A 17926-nucleotide genomic window follows, 5' to 3' on the forward strand; every position below is an offset into this window, starting at 1 on the left:
GATGTGCTAAATAAGTGGCTGGGCAATATACTACATGGGCTGTGCTATATACGTGGCTGGGCAATATACTACGTGGCCTGTGCTATATACTACATGGGATGTGCTAAATAAGTGGCTGGGCAATATACTACATGGGCTGTGCTATATACGTGGCTGGGCAATATACTACGTGGCCTGTGCTATATACTACATGGGATGTGCTAAATAAGTGGCTGGGCAATATACTACATGGGCTGTGCTATATACGTGGCTGGGCAATATACTACATGGGCTGGGCAATATACTACATGGGCTGAGCTATATAAGTGGCAGGGCAATATACTACATGGGCAGTGCTATATACTATTTGGCCTGCGCGATATACTATGTGGGCTGTGCGACATACCACGTATATCGGGCCACCATCTAGTGTGTGTGTGTGTGTGTGTGTGTGTGTGTGTGTGTGTGTGTGTGTGTGTGTGTGTGTATATATATATATATTTCACTATTACATACAGCGCTAGATTGCAGAAAGGCCTGTAATTACATTCCCGGGTTTTTAGATCTCCTCTCTTCTCTTATATGGAATAACATACAGTAAACCATGTCATTTATTTGGAGGGGGACATATTTGGGCGCTAAAGCTATTAAAGGGTTAAATCACGGGAAAAAATGGCGTGGGCTCCCGCGCAATTTTCTCCGCAAGAGTGGTAAAGCCAGTGACTGAGGGCAGATATTAATAGCCAGGAGAGGGTCCAGGGTTATTGGCCCCCCCTGGCTACAAACATCTGCCCCCAGCCACCCCAGAAAAGGCACATCTGGAAGATGCGCCTATTCTGGCACTTGGCCACTCTCTTCCCACTCCCTGTAGCGGTGGGATATGGGGTAATGAAGGGTTAATGCCACCTTGCTATTGGAAGGTGACATTAAGCCAGATTAATAATGGAGAGGCGTCAATTATGACACCTATCCATTGTTAACCCTTGCACATGAAAAGGGTTAATAAAGACAGACAAATGATTTCAAAATTTTAATGAAATAAAGACACCCAGTTTTTGACCACATTTTATTAAACTGGTAATCCAAGGGTTAAAAAAAAAAAAAAAAAAAAAGATTTACAAAGGAACCGGTGCTAATGCACCTGTCCCCTTGTAAACATTACTGCACATGACATATTTCATCTCTGCGCAGCCTCAGCGGCTGAACGGAGATGAACAGATAGCATGAGAAAAAATTTCCCACGCTCCAGAGTTCATCTCCGGTCAGCCGGAGAGTCCGCGCAGCCGCAGTGAGTACCGATCGAGTTCACCCGAACAGCGCGAGCTGCCTTCGGGAGAACTCGGTATACAGTGAACGGGATCGCTTTACGATCCCGTTCATTGTATCGGCGGCCGCGGTTTAGAGCAGCCACATGTTATGTGGCTGCTCTAAACTCAAGATCCTCGTGGGACACTCGTTTAATTGGATGCTGCGGAGGGTAGGTATACATTGTGGTTTGTTTTTTTACTTTTTTTCTGACGAGGGATTCGTGGAAATGGGTGTGTAGGTGAGTATGGGTTTGTTTTTTTTAATTTATTTTAGGTGGCGATCGGCGGGGACAGGTATGTATAATTTATTTCCACAGGTAACCACTGGCCACCAATGAAAATGAATTTAATGGACTATTAAAAAATAGGGACACGACAGGGGGATAATTTAAGTTATTGATTTTTACCACTGGCCACCAATGTAAACACTGGCCACCAATGTAAATTACTACACTATGGCCACCAATGTAAACACTGGCCACCAATGTAAACACTGGCCACCATTGTTTTTAATAAGGGGACATTTTGTGGGGGAAATTTTGTTACATTTTACTAGGAAATTTAGGATGAGGGGGCTACAACAACATTTCGGGGACGTACATAACAGCAGGGACAGTTCGAAGGGAAATACTGCTCCCATCGAGCTGAGCCTGCTGCAACGACTTGGAGGGAACAGACAAAGGCCGATGGGTGTAGTCTCATCGGCCGATGTCCGAACACACACACACACACACATATATACACAGACACACACACATATATACACAGACACACACACACATATATATATATACACAGACACACACACTCTTACCACACTTATCATCTGCACCACATCCAGGCTCATGCGATCGTAGCACTCCATGCCGGCAGCTATAAGCAGGAAGACGGGAATGTGGGAGTTTCCGCTTCCTGGATTTTATGGGATTTTATGGGATATGCATGCATGGCATGATGAGATGGCCATTATGGGATGGACATTGTGTTGTCACTTCCTGTTTTACCGCAAAAATAACGCTAGAAATCCGCATTTTTTTATATGTTTGCGGATTTCTAGCGTTTCAATGCAAGGCTATGTGTGCGGGAAATCAGCGATTCCGCAAAATTAAGGCCATGTGCACACGTTAAGTATTTTTCGCGTTTTTTTCGCGTTTTTTCGCTATAAAAACGTGATAAAACCGCGAAAAAAACGCTTACATATGCCTCCCATTATTTTAAGTGTATTCCGCATTTTTTGTGCAAATGTAGCCTTTTTTTCCGTGAAAAAATCGCATCGCGGAAAAAAAAGCAACATGTTCATTAAAATGCGGAATTGCAGGGGATTCCGCACACCTAGGGGTCCATTGATCTGCTTACTTCCCGCACGGGGCTGTGCACACCATGCGGGAAGTAAGCAGATTATGTGCGGTTGGTACCCAGGGTGGAGGAGAGGAGACTCTCCTCCACGGACTGGGCACCATATAAGTGGTCCAAAAATAAGAATTAAAATAAAAAATAGTCCTATACTCACCCTCGATGTCTTCCCGCCTCCACTGCACGCTGTCGCTTCGGTTCCTGTAGCTGATGTGCGGTGAAGGACCCTGCCGATGACGTCACTGTCCTGTGATTGGTCGTGAGCGGTCACGTGACCGTGACGTCACGGAAGGTCCTGTGCGCACACACCAGCTATAGGAAGAGGAACGGACGCCGGTGAGGAGATGTCTGGGTGAGTATAAGCATTTTTTTATTTTTTTTATTATTTTTAAACATTCTATCTTTTACTATAGATGCTGCATAAGCTGCATCTATAGTAAAAAGTTGGTCACACTTGTCAAACGCTATGTTTGACAAGTGTGACCAACCTGTCAGATGCTACAGATCGCTTGGAAAACTTTAGCATTCTGCAAGCTAATTACGCTTGCAGAATGCTAAAAAAACGCGAAAAAAACGGAAAAAAACGCAAAAAAAAATATGCGGATTTCTTGCAGAAAATTTCCGGTTTTCTTCAGGAAATTTCTGCAAGAAATCCGCAACGTGTGCACATACCCTAATGAACATGTTGCTTTTTTTTCCGCAAATCGTTTTTTTCGCGGAAAAAAACGCAACATTTGCACTATTTTTGCGGAATACATAAAAACGATTAGGAACTATATGCAAGCGGTTTTTTTTACGTTTTTATCGCGATTTTATAGCGAAAAAAACACGAAAAAAACTGAACGTGTGCACATGGCCTTAGAAGTCACAATGATTTGCCATTAAGATTATTTCTAGCATTGTTATTATCAATGTGGCAATTAATGCCAAAATGTTATGATCCTATGAATAGTGATAAAATCATTATTATAATCTGATCTATGATTTTTAACCATATCCTTTAGATAATCTGCCTTATACTTACATTAGTGAACTTGGTTTTATGTGACTGCTCCAGCCTGGCATGCCATTCAAATTTACAGTCCAGGATTAGATCTTCATCCTCTGGAACTTCTATATTTCTCGGTTTATTTACAAAAAATGTTATATAAGAAATCATCTAGCTAGTCTTTCCCTGTACTTAAAGCATTTAAAGGAAAGGATCAACATAATTTCAATCAACTTTTCATAATAAATTAAAAGAGTAACATTATATCTGGATATTATATGACTTGTACCCTGCATTTGTCACAAACTGTCTTTTTTACAGGCTCTAAATTTAAGGGTATGTGCCCACAATCTGGAGTTTCGGCGGGTTTGACGCTGCGTACCCACAGTGGCCAGCTGTCACAGCATAGTAGGTTTTCAAGAAATCCCATGTCCACTATGCGTCCACAGATGCCTGCGGCTCATCCGTGGAGACTGACATGCGGTGCGTGTTTCCAGACCGCAGCATGTCAATTTCTCTTTAGAAATTTCACCCATAGAATGTGTTGAATGTGCTGAATCCTCACAATTCAGTGAGCACATGAGGATTCACTTGTGTTCAATATCAGGCAGTGCTTTGGACGCAGCAAACGTGTGCTGCTAATTCCGGATCATGTGCACCTGGCCTTAGTCACTAGGTGCTGTTATCTCTCCTATGTACAGCACAGCACAAGGAGACAGAGAGCTGTATTGCTGCTCTCCACTTTTTATTGAGCACACAGTAGGAAGCAGGAAGATCATGTATGAAGTTATAATGCAATACTTCACTGTATGGATATGAATCAGGCTCTAATGTGGGGTAAAAGACTTGATAGAAAGCTCAGCACAATGGTTCTGTGTCTACCTCTACTTGTTTTCTCTCTCTGCTCCTCACTCTTCCTTTGCCTCCCATCTACATAGAGTATAATGGGTTGTGAACATGTGCTCTGTCTTGTGTGAGGAAGATGGCTTTGGACTGTTTGAATGAACAAGTTCACGAGGCAATGGGGAGGCGAAAGTGTGTCTCATAAGTAGGAAAAGAAGCAGATTTCTCTGATGAGGTATACTACAACATTTCTGAGAATTGCCTATACCCATACCTCCCAACTTTTGAAGATGGGAAAGAGGGACAAAGTTTGCAGCGCGCGAAGCGCACCGCGGTAAATTTTAGGCCACGCCTCTGACCACACCCATTCATAATTAGTCACACCCATATCCACGACCCAACCACACCCATTTAGCACTGCCGATCACAGTTTCATATACAATAATTATAAACAAAAAAATATGGCCACACAGTGCCCCATACTGTATAATGGCCACACATGATGCTCCATACTGTATGATGACCACACATGACGCTCCATACTGTATAATGACCGCACATGATGCTGCATAATGAACGCACATGATGCGCCATACTGTATAATGGCCGCACATGATGCTCCATACTGTATACTGGCCGCGCATGATGCTCCATACTGTATACTGGCCGCACATGATGCTCGATACTGTATAATGACCGCACATGATGCTCCATACTGTATCATGACCGCACATGATGCTCCATACTGTATCATGACCGCACATGATGCTCCATACTGTATCATGACCGCACATGATGCTCCATACTGTATAATGACCCCACATGATGCTCCATACTGTATAATGACCGCACATGATGCTCCATACTGTATACTGGCTGCACATGATGCTCCATACTGTATAATGACCGCACATGATGCTCCATACTGTATAATGACCGCACATGATGCTCCATACTGTATAATGACCGCACATGATGCTCCATACTGTATAATGACCGCACATGATGCTCTATACTGTATAATGACTGCACATGATGCTCCATACTGTATAATGGCCCACAGTTCTCCATACTGTATAATGATCCCACATGATGCTTAATACTGTATACTGACCCCCCTCCTGTATGTATGGCTCATATTCCCCCCCTATGCATGGCTCATATTTCCCCCACCCACCCTATGCATGGCTCATATTTCCCCCCCACCCTATGCATGGCTCATATTCCCCCCCCCCGCTCTCATCTTGAATGGCGACGGCGCGGCTTACCGTCCTCCTTCATCCCCCCTACCCTGTCCCCCGTCCCTCATACTTAGATGTTCCTCACCGCGCCGCGCGGCCATCCCTCTCGCTCTGTGTCTCGACTCCCGGCTCAGCACCTTCTTCCTGGGTGAGCGGTCATATGATACCGCTCATTAGGTCATGAATATGCGCATATTCATGACCTTAAATGAGCGGTACCACGTGACCGCTCATTCAGGAGCGCTGCAGAAGCCGAGACCAGCCATCGCTGGAGCAGGGTGAGTATTGTCTTCAAGGAGGGTGGGTGGGATGCGGGCGGGCAGGCGGGCAGGGGGGCGGGAGGTGACCCAACTTTTATAAAAAACAAACAAACAAAAAACAGCCACAAACCTTGCTCAGGTGCCGCCCCCTGCATTGTCCCCGCCCTAGGCACGTAGTGCGGGACAACTAATGTCCCTCCCGGGATCGCGGGGCTGACTGTCAAAATCAGGACAGTCACGTGGGATCTGGGACGGTTGGGAGGTATGCCTATACCATTGATTTATGGAAACTGTTGAAAGTATAGCTCCATGTTTGAAGGGATTATCTCATGACACAGCTCCTTCCATATGTCATGTTGAGGAAAATAGCAAACCCCGTCCTACCCATATCCCACCCCAGTTCTATCCATTTTGGAGGAGCTGGTTGAATCTGGCAGGAAACTGCCAAAACTTGTAACATTTTTGCACAACCTCACATGGTGCAAACATGTTGTGACTTTTTTCAGTGTTTTACACTAGATTTCTGACTGAAACATTTGATAATTTGGAGCCTACACCTAAAAGTAACTGGTCTTATTATAGTATCTCCTCACCTCCACAGTTTAAAGTGTAAGAAAGATGTTTTTCATGGTTTCTGCATGGAGAGCAAAAAAATCCGGTTTTCAAATCTGATAAAAAAAAGAAATCAATTAAATATGAACTTTGCATTAAATATGTTCTATTACATTAAAATAAGTATAATAATGTCCTGATGTGTAAACCCCCTGCCAGTCACCAGCACATGGGCGACACGCTGACCCTTATATTCTTCTTATAGAACCTGTGGGAATCTAATTATTCGGAATCATATTCAGACATCTCAAGATTGTCTGCCATAATCTCTGGCCTATTGGAAGTCTTCTGAAACTGTAATATATAGTGAGCGCTGTGGGTCTAGTGGTTTGCTACAAGGGGATATCAATGACACCAGTGCGTACCTAGCTTGGTTTTGAATCCTCGGACATACAATTTAGCTGAAATGTGGACACCTGCCGCCAGCATGCACGACAATATACGTCGCAGGCCAATCATAAGCCAATAGCTAACGTCAGTATGAGTGTCATGGCCAGTGCAAAACAGTGATGTCATGCGCCGTCTGTGGCAGACACGCAGGAATCGGATGCCGGGCCCTGATTTGGCCCATGGAAGAGGACTTTTTTTTTTAATTTGTTTGATAAGTGTAGAAAACATAAAATACTGGAAGAGGCCCAGGATGTGGAACATTATACCACAAAAGTGCCCAGAATTAAGGACATTGTTTTAGGGTGGTGCCCAGGATGAGGTTCATTGTTATATAGGGGGTCAGTTGTCATGGCTCAGTTTGGGGATTCGTTTATTTTTAGCTCTCCTCAGCTTTCCCTCTCTGCCTTATATGGACTTTTTTCATCTTCTCACCCTGGGTTTTCATATCTGCACATTTTCCTTTCCTCTTGTTGGCAGTATGTTGCGGCCTCCCCTCTGGTCCCTCAGGAGGTATGAGAAAACCCTTGAAGGCCTTTTAGTGATCCAGGCCTGAGGTGATGTTTCGGAGTTGTGCAGCTAAGGTCTTTCTAGTCTGTACAGGGACCAGTTTGGTATAGGTGAAACCTCTCCCTGCAGAAGGCCTTCCTTTTTTACCAGTGAAAGAGTATGTTATGTTCATAACACCAGTGTGGAGGACATTATTATAGAAAGGGGCCTGGATGGGGAACATTATTACTGAAAGGGACAAGGAATGGGGAACATTATACAAGAAAGGGGCCTAGGATTGAGGGACATTACTCCAAGTAGGGGCCCAGGTTGGGGGCATGTACCATGAAGAAGTAGGGGCCCAGGATGGGGGCACGTACCGTATTTTCCGGCGTATAAGACGACTTTTTAACCCCTGAAAATCTTCTTAAAAGTCGGGGGTCGTCTTATACGCCGGGTATCGTCTTGTACGCCGGGTGTATATGGTGGGTGGGTGGGGGGGGAGTGGTCCCGATGACGAAGAGGGGGGCGTCTCACAGGAAAGTGTGAGTGGAGTATGCCCCATTACCTCATTGTAGCTGCAGCGTCAGCGTGGGGTGCTGGGGAGCGGCGGCGGCTGCTCCTCTTTGTGCTGCGTGGGTGCTGTGGGGCGGCGGCTCCTCTTCGTGTAGCGTCAGGCCTCTGTGCTGTGGGGCGGAGGTGTATCTTAGTGCAGAGTCGGGGCTCCTCCGGCATCTTTTCAAAGCCTGGAGGCACCGGCAGCTCCATTGCTGCGATGCGGTGGCCTCCGGGAAAATGGCCGCTGGGGGCGGAGCATGCTCAGATTCAGATCTCGTTCATTTGCAGCTACAATGAGGTAATGGGGCATACTCCACTCACACTTTCCTGTGAGACGCCACCTCTTCGTCATCGGGACCACTCCCCCCCCCCAAAAGGCACATTAGTCACCGGCCCTATAAGACGACATACAGCGTATAAGACCACCCCCGACTTTTAAGAAGATTTTATATTTTAACTGGAAAAGTTGGGGGGTCGTCTTATACGCCCAGTCGTCTTATACGCCGGAAAATACGGTACCATGAAGGGTTCTATCATGGGGGGCATTATTAAATACAGGCGCTAGAATGAGGAACATTATTACAGAAAGGAGCCCAAGAGACATTATTAAATAAAGGAACCACGTTTGCCTTTATAAGACACTACAAGGGCCCATAAAACTAACCAACAAGCAGTTGGGGTTCCCAGGTACAAATTTTGCCCCAAGGCCCATCAAACACTAGTTATGTCAGTAAATATGAAGCAGATCTGGTGATGTGTATTTGTGTAATGATGGAGGATATGGGCTAATGATATAAATCCCCTCTATTAAGGTGTGCATAATTATTAGGCAGCATGTTTTTCTCAGGCAAAATGGTACAAAAAATGTTAATTAAAAGCCTTACAGAGGGATACAGCACTCTTAAAATTGCTAAAATATTGATGAGTGATCATAGAACCATCAAAAGTTTTGTTGCAAATAGTCAATAGAGTTGCAGAAAATGCGTTGAGAGAAAAAAAGACGCAGATTAAAGGGAAGGTGCCATAAAAAAAAATTTTTTTCCAGCAATTGAAAAAATGTAAAGAATTAATGTTTACATTTTCTTAAAAAATATTATCATTTGTTCATAATTTAGTAAAATATGAAAAATAATTTTAAAAGGTTTGGCATTTCCACTTTTAAACACTAGGGGGAGCAGCTACTGAAATTGGACAAAAATCTAGTGTACAACTAGCTCACATTACTGCACACTACAGTAATTATGGGCGGAGTCTGCTGACGTGTGTGATGTCTCCTCTCCTCCCCTTCTGAGTGTTTGCTAAGGTATAAGAGCGGATGAGATTTAGGAACTAGTGATGAGCGAATATACTTGTTACTCGAGATTTCCAGAGCACGCTCGGGGGTCCTCCGAGTATTTGTAAGTGCTCGGAGATTTAGTTTTTTGGGCCTCAGCTGAATGATTTACATCAGTTAGCCAGCATAAGTACATGTGGGGATTCCCTAGCAACCAGGCAACCCCCACATGTACTTATGCTGGCTAACAGATGTAAATCATTCAGCTGAGGCCCAGAAAACTAAATCTCCAAAATTAATTGACTCTAATGATAGAACGGTTGACCAGCTGAATTGTTTCACTTCAACTCATCTGGAACCCCAAAATCTTGGTTTGTTTTGGGATACTCTAAAAGCCTATTTAAGGGGGTGTTTGTCCTCCACAATTTCCTATATTAAAAGAATGACGGCGGGGGAAGATGATGAGATAGAGTAGCGTCTGAAAGACTCGGAGGCTGCCTATATAACTAGTCAAACTAGTGGTAACAGGGCTGAGTGGCTCGCCTCTCGTGCCCATACCCAAACACTTCTTTGCGAGTTTAAACTCCCTGGTTACCATCCTTTATATGGGGGAAAACTAGACCTAAACTTAAATTATCGACATTACAGAGGCCGAAGCAGGGGGGTGGGACGGCTCTGCCGGACTTCTACTTATATTATCTCGCCGGCCAGGCTAAGGCGATAAATAAATGGATGCCTAATAATTCCCTGCCTAACTCAGAGAGCCATTTGCTCCATTCTGCCCGGGCTTATTTTTCCCTGGGGTTTCTAGAACTAGAGAAAGTTAATGCTCCCCATTTGCTGCCGTTACTCCGGCTGGCACGATTAATATGGAGGCAAATTAAAAAAGTCACTGGATTTGTAGATGTAGTAGTTGAAATGCCCCTGTGGAATAATAGTTACTTTCCGGGATTATTGAGCCATCCATCCACTGATTTTTGGATTTCGCATGGTGTTCTCTCGGTGAGAGATGTATATAACCAGGGGGTCTTTGCATCCATTGAACAACTACAGAATACCCACAGTATTCCGAGATCTCAGTTCTTCCGTTATCTGCAGCTAAGATCAGCCTTTCAATCACACATGCGGAATATGGGTACAGATCGAGCTATTTCATCTTTACCTTTGATAGGTATTCTCAACTCACAGGGCCCTCAAGGACGTATTTCCTCCTTATATACTTATTTGTTGTCCATAGGAGTTGGTTCTACTATAAATTCTATCAAAGGGAAATGGGAGGGACTTCTTCCTGATGTATTGGGAGAAGAGTGGGAGGATATTCTGGAGTCCCCAACTAAAGTCTCTCCCTCAATTAATAATAAAATGACCCAGTTGTATATTATATATCAGTCTTATTTGACCCCGGCGCGACTTTTTAAAATGGGCCACCTCCATTCGTCAAGATTGCTTGAGGTGCCATTCAGGTGATGCAGATTTCATCCATATGATTTGGAAATGCCCTGTTATTCTTCAGTATTGGAAGGAGGTGACGACATTATTAACATCCTTATTACTGATTCCTGTCCCACTTGAACCACTGATCTGCTTGTTTGGGGTGTGGGATGCGGAAGCTTGGGATCATTATACCGGAATATTTCTACGAGAGGCACTTTTAATGGCACGGAAGGTGTTAGCATTATGATGGATGGGTGGTTCCTGCCCATCTCTCAGAGCCTAGGTCGATCTGGTGAATTCGATCATCCCGTATGAACGTACACTATATCAAAACAGAGGATGTCCAGGTAAATTCAAGAAGATCTGGGGTAAATGGAACTCCTCTTATAATACTTTATAGTCCCCATTAATTTGACAACTATGTGGAGGTTGGGCTCGTGGTTTGGGGGGCATCACTTACAGGGTGAAATCTGTATGGAACTTTCTTCTTGGCGGCGTACTTTTAAAGTTAATGTAGTTAAATGTTATATATAATAGGTGATTTATAAGACGTCAGTGATTTAACATGCACAGTTTGTTACTTTTGCAATACTTTTAGATATAACGATGCATGGCACCTATCTGTATTTTATACTGTTATTGATAATGACAAATGCAAACGTGTGTATTGTGTAGTTTATTCTGGAATTAATAAACAAATTTAAAAAAAAACCCCAAAAACTAAATCTCCGAGTACTTACAAATACTCGGAGGACCCCCGAGCGTGCTCTGGAAATCTCAAGTACGAGTATATTCGCTCATCACTATTAGGAACACATTGAGCAGCCATTTTGTTAGTGACTGCAAAGTTATTCTGACAAGTAGACAGTCACAGAGGATGGCAGGCAGCAAGGATTCTGGGAGATATATGGTGGAGGGAGCACAGTGACAGCAGCACAGAGTATTTCAGGAGAGCAGTGTGCTGGTCTATGGGGGGGCACCATGTTCGGTGCGCGGAGCAGCCAGGGATTGTACATAGAGCGCTGTCTTTTATACACATGGATGGACCGTCTGCTCCACAGAAATCCAGGAAACATTTCTGCGGATTGGTGGCCTGTTCTGATCCAGACATTGCATGCAAAGACCCCATTCCCCTCCTCAGATTCTGTCTTCTCCATCCTGTCCTGGCGATGTGTGAAAGTGAGACGTCAGGCGCAGTCCGGGGTGACGCTGGGAAGGAAATGTAGCCATACAGTAATGATAAAAATAAGGCCCTTCTATTCAGCTGCATCACCAGCCCTGACTGCACCTAACTGGAGGTCATGCTGCCCCCTCTATTACCCCAGACCCGCGTGCAGGTGCTCAGCCAGAACCACCCTAGAATGGGTCCCCTTTCTGAAGATAATACCGCCATATAGATCACACATAATACCGCCATATATATCACACACAATACCGCCATATATATCACACACAATACCGCCATATACTTCTCACAGTAATATAGATCACACATAATACCACCATAGTGTTCTCACATACCACCATATGCTTCTCACATAATACCACTATATAGATCACCCATAATGCCGCCATACAGATCTCACATAATACTGCCATATACTTCTCACATACCACCATATACTTCTCACATAATACTGCCATATACTGCTCACATACCGTCATATAGATCACACATAAAACCACCATATAATTCTCACATACTACTGCCACATAATCCCACAATATAGTTCTCATATAATACCGTCATATAGTTTTCACATCATTCCACAATACTGATGAAACATAATACCACCAAATAGATCACATATAATACCGTCAAAGAGATCACACAATGCCATAATACAGATCACACATAATACTTGGCATCATTTGTGATCTATATGGCAGTATTATGTAATAAATATATATGGCGGCATAATGTGTGGTCTTTATGGGAGTATTATGTGATAAATATATATGGCGGCATTGTGCTGGTCTAGGGGGGTCACAGAGAGATGTATGGTGGAAGGAGCAAGGTGACAGGAGCATAGAGTATTTCAGGAGAGCGGTGTGCTGGTCCGTGGGGGGGGGAGGAGTGCCCATGCTCACACTCACATAACTGTATACTTAGCCTTTACTGGCTATTAAAATGGGGGGCACCCCCCCCCCCAAAAAAAAAAAAAAAAAGATGTGGGGTCCCCCTATCTACTATATAATTGTCTAAGGGTCACTTCCGTCTGTCTGTCTGTCTTTCTGTCTGTCTGTCACGGATATTCATTGGTCGCGGCCTCTGTCTGTCATGGAATCCAAGTCGCTGATTGGTCTCGCCAGCTGCCTGTCATGGCTGCCGCGACCAATCAGCGACGGGCACAGTCCGATTAGTCCCTCCCCTACTCCCCTGCAGTCACTCCCGGCGCCCGCTCCATAATCCCCTTCCCCTCCAATCACCGCTCACACAGGGTTAATGGCAGCGGTAACGCTCCGCTGTGTAACGCACTCCATTACCGATGCTAATAACCCTGTGTGTCCCCAACTATTTACTATTGACGCTGCCTATGCAGAATCAATAGTAAAAGTGTCATGTTAAAAATAATTAAAAAAAAGCCTGCTATACTCACCATCCGCCGCCTTTCGCGCTCCTCGCGACGCTACGGTGATCGCTCCATGCTAGCGGCAGGTTCCGGTTCCAATGATGGTACGCCAGAAGGACCTTCCATGACGTCACGGTCATGTGACCGCGACGTGATCACTGGCCCTGTGACAAGGACCTTCCATGACGTCACGGTCATGTGACCGCGACGTCATCACACCCTGGGACCGGAAGCTGACGCCTGCACCGCGCACAGGACCAGGACTTCAACGGGCCTTCGGAGGGTGAGTATATGTTTATTTTTTATTTTAACTCTGTATACTACGTGGCTCTGTGCTGTATACTCCGTCGCTTTGCAATATACTACGTGACTGGGCAATATGGCTGGGCAATGTACTACGTACGTGGCTGGGCAATATACTACGTACGTGGCTGGGCAATATACTACGTACGTGGCTGGGCAATATACTACGTACGTGGCTGGGCAATATACTACGTACGTGGCTGGGCAATATACTACGTACGTGGCTGGGCAATATACTACGTACGTGGCTGGGCAATATACTACGTACGTGGCTGGGCAATATACTACGTCACTGGGCAATATACTACGTGGACATGCATATTCTAGAATACCCGATGCGTTAGAATCGGGCCACCATCTAGTAATTAATAACCAGTAAATGCTATGCAGACTGCTGCAGGTTGACATTAATAGCTTAGGAAGGGGCCATGGATATGGTCCCCCCACAGGCTAAAAACGTCAGCTCTCAGCCACCTATTAGATGCGCCTTTTCTGGCGCTTTGCCTGGCAATTCCCACATGCCCTGTAGCGGTAGCAAGTGGAGTTCATATTTGTGGGGTTGATGTCACCTTTATATTGTCCGGTGACATCAAGCCCACGGCTTAGTAATGGAGAGGCATCTATCAGACACCTATCCATTACTAATCCTGTAGTTGTATTGTAAATAAAGCCAGCCAGAATAAAGTCCTTTATTAACCTTAATTAAACCATACTTACCGAACGCATAATCCCCTACTCCCTCGTCTCCTACAACAAAAATAATAAACCACAATGGGGAAAGACATGCAGGGGAAGAGTAGTGCATAGGAGGGAGAGCGACCCATGGGGAGAGAGGAGTGTATAGAAGAGGATTAGATACTGACTGCTGAGCTGTGTATCTAATACTGTCCTGTGTATTTAAACCTGTCCTGTGTGATACTGACTACTGAGCCGTGTATCTAATCAGTCCTGTGTGATACTGACTGCTGAGCCATGTATCTAATCTGTCCTGTGTGATACTGACTGCTGAGCCGTGAATCTAATCCTGTCCTGTGTGATACTGACTGCTGAGCCGTGTATCTAATCCCATCCTGTGTGATACGGTGCTGAGCCGTGTATTTAATCCTATCCTGTGTGATACGGTGCTGAGCCGTGTATCTAATCCTATCCTGTGTGACACGGTGCTGAGCCGTGTATCTAATTCTATCCTGTGTGATACGGTGCTGAGCCATGTATCTAATCCTATCCTGTGTGACACGGTGCTGAGCCGTGTATCTAATCCTATCTTGTGTAATACTGTCTGCTACACAGGACAGGATTAGATACCCAAGACAGGATTAGATACCCAAGACAGGATTAGATACCCAAGACAGGATTAGATACCCAAGACAGGATTAGATAACCAAGACAGGATTAGATACACAACTTACCAGTCAGTATCACACAGGACAAGATTAGATACACAGGACAGGATTAGATACACAGGACAGGATTAGATACACAGGACAGGATTAGATACACAGGACAGGATTAGGATTATATAGGAGCAGGTAGCAGTGGTAGGTGGTATATATAGGGGCAGGTAGCAGTGGTAGGTGGTATATATATATAGGCACAGGTAGCAGTGGTAGGTGGTGTATATATATACCGTATATATATATATATATATATATATATATATATATATATATATATATATATATACACACACACATGAGCAGGTAGCAGTGGTAGGTGGTATATATAGGGGCAGGTAGCAGTGGTAGGTGGTGTATATATATATATGAGCAGGTAGCAGTGGTAGGTGGTATATATAGGGGCAGGTAGCAGTGGTAGGTGGTATATATATGTATATATACATACACATAGGCAGGTGGTATATATATGGGCAGGTAGCAGTAGTAGGTGGTATATAGAGGCAGGTAGTGGTTGTAGGCATATATAGGGGCAGGTAGCAGTGGTAGGTGGTATATATGGGGCAGGTAGCAGTGGTAGGTGGTATATATAGGGGCAGGTAGCAGTGGTAGGTGGTATATATAGGGGCAGGTAGCAGTGGTAGGTGGTATATATAAGGGCAGGTAGCAGTGGTAGGTGGTATATATAGGGGCAGGTAGCAGTGGTAAGTGGTATATATAAGGGCAGGTAGCAGTGGTAGGTGGTATATATATAGGCAGGTAGCAGTAGTAGGTGGTATATAGAGGCAGGTAGCGGTTGTAGGTATATATAGGGGCAGGTCGCAGTGGTAGGTGGTATATATAGGGGCAGGTAGCAGTGGTAGGTGGTATATATAGGGGCAGGTAGCAGTGGTAGGTGGTATATATAGGGGCAGGTAGCAGTGGTAGGTGGTATATATAGGGGCAGGTAGCAGTGGTAGGTGGTATATATAGGGGCAGGTAGCAGTGGTAGGTGGTATATATAGGGGCAGGTAGCAGTGGTAGGTGATATATATAGGGGCAGGTAGCAGTGGTAGGTGGTATATAGAGGGGCAGGTAGCAGTGGTAGGTGGTATATAGAGGGGCAGGTAGCAGTGGTAGGTGGTATATATAGGGGCAGGTAGCAGTGGTAGGTGGTATATATAGGGGCAGGTAGCAGTGGTAGGTGGTATATAGAGGGGCAGGTAGCAGTGGTAGGTGGTATATATAGGAGCAGGTAGCAGTGGTAGGTGGTATACATAGGGGCAGGTAGCAGTGGTAGGTGGTATATATAGGGGCAGGTGGTATATACATATATGGGCAGGTGGTGTATGTATATATATATATATATATATATATATATATATATATATATATCCAGGCAGGTAGCAGTAGCAGGTGGTATATAGAGGCAGGAAGCGGTTGTAGGTATATGGGGCAGGTAGCAGTGGTAGGTGGTATATATAGGGGCAGGTAGCAGTGGTAGGTGGTATACATAGGGGCAGGTAGCAGTGGTAGGTGGTATATATAGGGGCAGGTGGTATATACATATATGGGCAGGTGGTGTGTGTATATATATATATATATATATATATATATATCTATATATGTATATACAGGCAGGTAGCAGTAGCAAGTGGTATATAGAGGCAGGAAGCGGTTGTAGGTGGTATACGGGGCAGGTAGCAGTGGTAGGTGGTATATATAGGGGCATGTGGTATATAGGGGCAGGTAACAGTGATAGGGGCATAATAAAAAAAAAAAACTGTACTTACTTTCCCTCCTCTCTCAGGAAGTGCTGAATCCTGTTCAGGGCAGAGCAGTGTGACGATCTCCCTGCTGTGCTCTGAACAGGTCGGCAGTGACTGCAGCGTTTACTGTAATACTAAGTACAGGCTGCAATCTCCGCTGCTTGCTGCAGATACTTACCTCGGACCCTCGCTTCTCCCCAGCAGCTCCTGCCATCGCACGCACTGAGCTGTGTGTGCGATGGCAGAGGGAAATAAAGCCCACATCTGTAGCTACAACAAAATGGCCACGATCTCCTCCCACAGCTGTGACCTGGCAGCCCAGTGGGTGTGCCCAGGTCACAGCTAAGAAGCAGGAGGAGCGGCCTCAATGTAAGGGATGTGGTCGGAGTCCGACCGCAGTCTCTTATGCCCATGGCTGCCGTATGTGAGGTGTGCAAGTGTCGTTCCCAGACACTTACACCCCCAGTACTGAAAATGGCAGCCTCCAGTGGCAAAAATAAAAGGGAATAAATACAAAAATCTAAAAGTAGTTAATTTAATTTTGTATTAAAAATAATTGATTATATAATCAATAATTATTAATACAAAAACTAAAATCACGGCACCTTCCCTTTAACTGCCAAAGGTTTGAAACATGAATCAACCAGGAACCAATTATCATCCATGGCTGTCATATTCCAGAACTGCACCTCACGGGAGGGCAAAGCTCAAGGTGTTCAGTGCTCAGTGCCATGGCCAAGGTAAGGGAGGCTAAAACCAGACCACTGCTGCACAAGACACAAGTGGAAACGTCAAGACCAGGACAAGAAATATCTAGAGACAGATTTTCCAAAGGTTTTATGGACTGATGATATGGGTGTGACTCTTGAAGGAGCAGATGGAAAGGCATGTGTCTTGATCAGCAACCGACACAGACCTTCACTTGGACTCAGATGCCAGCAAATTGAAGGTGTGGAACTGCATGCTATGGGTTAGTATTACTAAAGAGGAGCTAGTTGGACTTTTTCAGAATGAAGAGGGGCTCAAAATCAACTCCCAAACCTACTTCCAGTTTTTATAAGACACTTTCTTCAAGCAGTAATACAGGCAAAACTCTGCATCTTTCAAGAAAACCTTGATTTTTATTCAGGACAAGGCTTCATCTCATGCATCAAAGTCCTCCACTTCATGGCTGCCAGTAAAGT

Source organism: Ranitomeya variabilis, chromosome 1 (genome assembly GCF_051348905.1).
Source record: "Ranitomeya variabilis isolate aRanVar5 chromosome 1, aRanVar5.hap1, whole genome shotgun sequence".
Taxonomy (NCBI): domain Eukaryota; kingdom Metazoa; phylum Chordata; class Amphibia; order Anura; family Dendrobatidae; genus Ranitomeya; species Ranitomeya variabilis.